We start from the raw sequence: 7,020 nt of genomic DNA on the forward strand, positions 1-7,020 counted from the left end.
AGAACCAATATATTAATCGGAGTTAAAATCATAAAAAAAATTGTTACCAATAATAATGCATGAGCAATGGGTAATATTGATTGTACTTTAATTAGTAATGCATGTAACATGAATAGTAATAATATTAGATGCTAAATAGTAATAGTAATAGTAATAATAATAATAATAATAATAATAATAATAATAATAATAATAATGTGTGTTAAAGTAAATTGAAAGTGGAATAGTAAAGAGAATGAAAGAGTATCTCTGCTACATCAGATTTCTGTTGAAGAGATAATATTTGAATAAAATTACACAATATTAAATGATATATCACAATAATATATGAGAATATATTTTAATATATTATAATAGATACTATTAAAAAAAATTGGCAGAAAGATTAACGTCTTCCTATTTAATTTTGTCGGGGATTAAAAGTTTTTTTTTATGAGAGACTAATATATCCCACGTATTTTATGTGAAGGAACAAAATTCACATTCACATACCACCATCTTATCTTTCCTAGACATAGCTAGCTTTACATCATCAACATAAAATAAATACAAATTTTAAGACATAAAAACAGTAAATCATTTTATAACGAAATCCATCATTAAATTATCCATATATATATATAAAGATATTATTTTTGAAATTTGAGAACGTGTAGTAGTAGTTTACTTAGGCAGTTGTTCAATAGTCCCCCTCAAAATTCAATGCATTACCTAATTTTGTCTACTGAATGTATTTTAAGTGAAATACATTACTAAAAATGTGATTTCGATAATGTATTTTACACCACGAACAAAAATAAGAGTGAGATGAGGTATCACCTTTTTTTGAATATGCAAGTGCTAATTCGTACTTGGAGAACATGAAGTGGAGGAAGCACTCAGGGTCGGGCCAACATAGACTTAAAGCGAAATTATTATATGGGGTTTTTTTAAAGTTCATAATTAAATTATTAATATTTTTATTTAAAAATTGATCTTTCGTGCTTTTTTCGATGCAAAATCATTTATTAAATTATTATAATCAATTTCCTTTAACAATTCTTTTTCAATCGATAATAAAGCTAATCCATTTAATCTTTCTTGTAATATCGTTGATCTTAAATAAGATTTAATTAATTTGAGTTTCGAAAAACTTCTTTCTGCTGAAACGACAGTTACAGGAATTGTTAACATTATTCTATAAGCAATATATGCATTTGGAAAAGAATATAATTGTCTTATATAATTAAGTATGTCAATCGATGTATAATTTTTTACTTGTATTATCTTTCTTAAAATTTTAAGTTCTACAAATAAATCTAATTCATCAATGTCTGAGTTGTCCTTATATTTTAAAGAAAATTCAAGGTTAATGCAATTTTCTTTTAATTTCTCATTATCAAATGATTTTAATTTCTCAATACTAAATAGAAAACCAAAAATATTTGCATACAATTTAAATTGTTTAAATCTACTTTGAAATGAAGTAATTGATCTATCAATTATTTATAGGAAATAATCAATTTTAAAAGACTCTTCAGAAGATTGTACAATGTCATTATCAACACTTTCATCAAATTGTTTCTTTCTACGAATAATACGTTTTTCTCGAAACTTAGGTTCTATGTCTATTTCGATAGAAATTTCTTTGGCATAAATCATGGCATTTTTCAAATCCATTTTCTCTATAATTTTCAAAAAATGAAATAAGACATTTCAACTATTCTATAGCAACATCAATACGCATATCTTTTGATTGAAATTTTTTACTAATTGAGTTTACAGCAAATAAAATATCATACTAAATAGTCATGCTTAGCAAAAATTCAAAATTTTCAAGCTCATAAGTTGCTAAACAATCAACTTCACTTTTTATTTTAGGATCATCATTAACTTCACCTAATTTTAATAAAGCATCTCTTATCTGAGGAGTTTGAAAACGCAAAGCTTTCACACTTTCAATGCGACTTTCCCAACTTGTTTGTGACAATGATTTTAGAGTTAAACTAGGGATATGATCTTGCAAAAAAATTCATCTTTTAGTTGAAGAAGAAAATAGTGTGTATATACGTTGTACTACTCCAAAAAAAAAGATGTAGCTTTAGAACAACAATTAGCCATATCACAAAGTACTAAATTTAGACTATGGCAACCACAAGGAGTGTAAAATGATATAGGATTAATATCTATAAACCTTTTTTGCACACCTTGATGTTTCTCTTTCATATTTGATCCATTATCATAACCTTGTCCTCTTAAACTACTAATATCAAGTCCAATATTATTTATTTCATTTGTAATTGTATCAAAGAGACCTTTTCCAGATGTATCATCTACAGTTAAAAATTCTAAAAAAAATTCAGAGATTTGTATCGGAGTCGATGAAAGATCCACACATCGTAGCACAAAAGACATTTGCTCTTGATGACTTAAATCCGGAGTATAATCAAGTATGATTGAAAAATATTTTGCATCAACAATTTTTTTTTTTAATTTTTTTTTTATTTCATTTGCTAGCAAGGTTATCAATTCATTTTGTATTCTATGTCCAAGGTAGTGGTTATGAATTTCTTTGTCTTTAACTCGACGAACATGTTCTTGCATTATAGGATCAAATTCTGCAATCATTTCAATTAGACTTAAAAAATTTCCATTATTTTCTTGATATAACTTTTCATTTGTTCCACTAAGTTGTTTCTTCCAAGAATTTTAACTATAGCAATAATTCTAAATAATACATTTCTCCAATGTTATTTATCCCTATTTATTTGTTTTTAAACATCTTTGTCAATTGTTTTCCCTTTTGACAATCTTAAATCTAAATCCATCCAATAACTCATGTTAGCAATGTGTTTACTACTTGTCTCATGATTTCTCAATTTATAACTAATATTTCTCCAATCTCTACTACCTTCATTAGCCAATTTATTTGTACTAGGAAGAACATTAAATAATTTGCAAGAAAAACAAAAAGCTTTATCCAAGCCTTTAGAATAAACTAACCATCTTCTTTCCTTGTTGGGTAACTTTTGAATGTAAAGGGACGAAGAAAAGTGTCTTGAATATTCATCCTTAGAAAAATCTATATCAATAATTTTAACAGGACCTTTTTCTACCAATAAATCTTTCAAACTTGTATCAATATTTGTCCATTGACTTGGATCATATATGTTTTTGGAATGGATTCGTCTAATTCATTGACTTCTTGATTACAAACAAATTCTAATTCCATATTTCCATTTATTTCTACAACGTTATCCTGCTCATTCAACGAGCAATTACCAACATTTTCAATTTTAGTTTTTTTTTGTTGTTTTGATAAATTTATCTATAGCTCCCTTTTGCGATTCAATAAAAGCTTCAATTATTTTCTTTTTTTGTAATTTTGCATAGCCTGATTCATATTTTTGAGTTGATATTTATATATATAAAAAAATAGAAGCAACACAGATTCAAGTTCAACAAACACAGATTGAACAAGATTAAAGATAATTAGATAAATATTATAACAATATAACCTGGTCGATAAGATACTGTTTGAAATAAAAAAATTCTTCTAGTTTATGTTCCAACCAAATAGAAATGGTTGATCCAACTACAATTAAAAAAAAATTAATAATTTAGAATATAAATATTTACTTAATACTTAAGAGATGAAAAATAGACGAATAAATTAAAAATACATACCTGATTATATAATGGCCAATCACACAATGAAAGTTCAAAATCAAAAATAAAATCAAATCCAGGAATGAGGAAGTATGATGAAAGGTGAAAAAAAACTTTTGTAATGTTGAATAGCAAAATTTCAAATAAATCTTTCAATGTGAATATGATATTTTAAGAAACACTTTTAGTGAAAAACAACGGTTTGCCTTTAATATAAGATGCTTTTCTTTTTAGTGAAAAGGAATGCATTTAAGATCAAAAGATTCCTCCAATGGTATACTATCCTCGTTATCATAAATAGTAACATCGATTTTAATTGACTAATAATAAATAAACATATTTTAATTGACTAATAATAAATAAACACATATCAATTCAAACGATTATTATGCCAAAAATTAGAAATTAAAAAAAATTGGACCTCTATACCTATAAAAATTAAAATAAAAAAAAATTATTTTTTGGCGAAACTTAAAGCAAGGGTTTTACGTGCCTCTCCCTTGTGCCGACTCTGGAAGGACTGTGTATATTGACTTGTCATCTTTATACATTGAATGGACATAGGTTGGGTGGGTTAATTTGAATAATTGTCTTTATAAAATGTTACTTTAAATAAAGAAGATGGAAATTTAATTTGTATTCAAAAAAGGGAACACAGCACAAACATATTTTCGTAAAAAGGGTATTTGTGTTTACCAGATCATGTCCCATGTTTTTTTCATCATTTCCAAGACTACACGAGTGAATTAATAATTAAGTAATATTTAAACATTATTGTTTGTTCAGATGTCCACATTTGCTATTTGATTATCGCGTCCCGAGGCACTATGGAGATGAAAATATTGAAGCTACAAATGTTAATTTGTGATGAACGTGCGTTTATATCAACTTTTGTTGTGGTTCCAGACGAAAGGTGTCACAATGTAAATTACTTCTATCAAATAACAAGAGTAGTTTAAAGGTTTTGTATATATATTTAGAAATATAATAATTAAAAAAAATTATAAGTGATATTTAATTTGAGACAATTTTTACTTTTAAATTAATATTATTTGTGAGACAAAATGAGTAAGAAACACTAATTAACGACATCAATTTTATTCTTTTTTAGATGTTTGAGATTTCCCAGGACAATTATTTTTAATTTCAATGAAAATTCTTAGAAATTATATTACATATTAAGTTATAATTAATGGTCTAAAAATTAACTTAGACTTTGGTAGACATTGAGTTACTGAATCATTGGTCAAAACTACGGAGTAATTCATTAAACTGCATGATTAAATTTTATTAAATCGAATGAACTCGATCTTATGACTGAGTCACTAAAATGTTATTTTTGTATTGAATCGAATAACTTGCACTCGAAAAAAAATCAAGACAATAATGATAAATTAGAAATAACTTTTATAATATACTCTCTCTTGTATTATAAAAAAATGACTTAAATCTTAATCTAGACAATTATTTTTTAATCTACTATTCTTAATATATCCTTCATTTATTTTAAAATATTTAATATTGATAATGGAATGGAATGTTTGTCATTAAAAAGAGAAATTTTAGTAAATTTATTTTATTCTACATAAAATTTAAAAAATTAATTATACTTAACTATTTTTATAAACGTTCGTGATTTTTTTTTTAATAATAGTGACCAGAGGAAATATTAATTAATTAATATTGTTGGTTTTTAAATATAACAAACAAGGAGCAGAATGCCTCACATGTTCGACCACTGCTCTGCAACTTATTACAGTTTTTTTATATAAACAAAATTGCAATTGAAGACACTAAGAGTATCTCCAACATTACGTAATTGTGTTGTGTTCGTCCGCCCGGGTGTAATAACGTAAAATTTAGTTTTTTATGAATTCACCGTTGCAGTTATGCCAATGTGTTATTACGGTACTGTGTGAACGATACTTTATTGCGGTTACCTTTTTTTTTAATGAGTTCATTGTTTGGAGATGCTCTAAGTATTTCTTTTTTTTATTTGCATCGGGAGGAAGCTTAGTATTGACTTTGGCCTAGAGCAGACCAACGTTGTTAAACTCGAGTGTTAACTTGTAAACTCGTCTGATTCTATGAGTTCAGGTATTGATTGTGAGTCAACTCGATTGTGGAATCGAAATATAATAAATTCGTAAGTGGTAACAAGTTTATACGAGTTAACTCGTTTCAAATTTGATAGAATCGGGTGATCTTTTTCAGTTTTGTTTACATTTTATAGTTTTCACTCACGTCTTGCAATGAGATACTATTCACAAAAACAAGGATTATGACTTGTTTTGTTGGTTGCATTTAATAAACAAGGATTATAAATGAACAAGGATTATGACTATGCTCCACACACTTTTCTCTGAATAGAAAAGAAGAATAAAATCCAATCCAACACAAACCACTAAATATTTCCTCCTGTCAGCGTAATACATAACTCTTAATTTTCCAACTTTATAGGCTTATTGCTTATTTTGTAAACTGCAGAAACATGATAATGAACTTATTCATAATGAGAAACTATATAAACCATGCATTGTATTGGACCCACGGTAGTTTTTCCTCCTTTCAGTTTTGTTTACATTTTATAGTTTTTAGTTTTTCGATGTGTTCGTTGTTTGTGTTGATCACTCTATTGTTATGCTTGTTTTCTTTATAGTTTTTAAGTTATTTTATCACTCCATTTTTGTTTACATAGATTGCTAATTTACTAATACATGTCTACATTCCTTCTTTTTATTAGATGGTTTATAATGAGATTGGGGGTGGGTCTCAAAGCAACCCAGGTGTATCCGTAACTACATTTTTCAAAGGAAAAAGGAGGAAAAATGCCCCTGGAAATAGGACGGATATTGGGTGAAAATATGGGGCAGATGTATTGGGTGATTCTAGAAAAGTTAAATGAACCTTTTGCTCAAAAATCATTAGTGGAGGAATTTACATATTCAAACTTCATCTTGTAGGAACTAAAGAAGATTCTGAACCATGTACACAATTGTCGGACGATGTAAAATTACTAATGCTCAAAGTAGTCACTAATGTTAATGATGCGTTAGTGAAGAAAAGAAGAATGGCTGAAATGTTTGAGGATGAAGAAATTGTGACATTGATAAATAACTTTGAGTCTCGACAAACAAGAAAGGTTGTTACAAATACTAAAGGAAAACTAGTATTGTTGGGATTCAATCAACAATTAACCAACTGCTTAAAAAACCCCATAAAGGAGGAAGCTGATGATCATGTTGCAGATTTCTTCTACTCTAGTGTCATTCCATTTAATTATATAAAAAACAGTCTTTGCAAAAATATGTGAGACAATTGGAAAATATGGAATTGGATATGAACCTCCTTCCCATCATGATATTGTAGGGA

At 27.1% G+C, this 7,020-nt stretch overlaps 2 pseudogenes; both read right to left on the minus strand.

Moving 5' to 3' along the window:
• Nucleotides 1-963: 963 nt before the first annotated feature.
• LOC140920028 (uncharacterized) lies at nucleotides 964-1,659 on the minus strand (annotated as a pseudogene).
• Nucleotides 1,660-1,780: 121 nt separating this feature from the next.
• LOC140920029 (uncharacterized) lies at nucleotides 1,781-4,199 on the minus strand (annotated as a pseudogene).
• Between the last annotated feature and the right edge of the window lie 2,821 nt (nucleotides 4,200-7,020).

This window comes from Cicer arietinum, chromosome 4 (genome assembly GCF_000331145.2).
Source record: "Cicer arietinum cultivar CDC Frontier isolate Library 1 chromosome 4, Cicar.CDCFrontier_v2.0, whole genome shotgun sequence".
NCBI lineage: Eukaryota > Viridiplantae > Streptophyta > Magnoliopsida > Fabales > Fabaceae > Cicer > Cicer arietinum.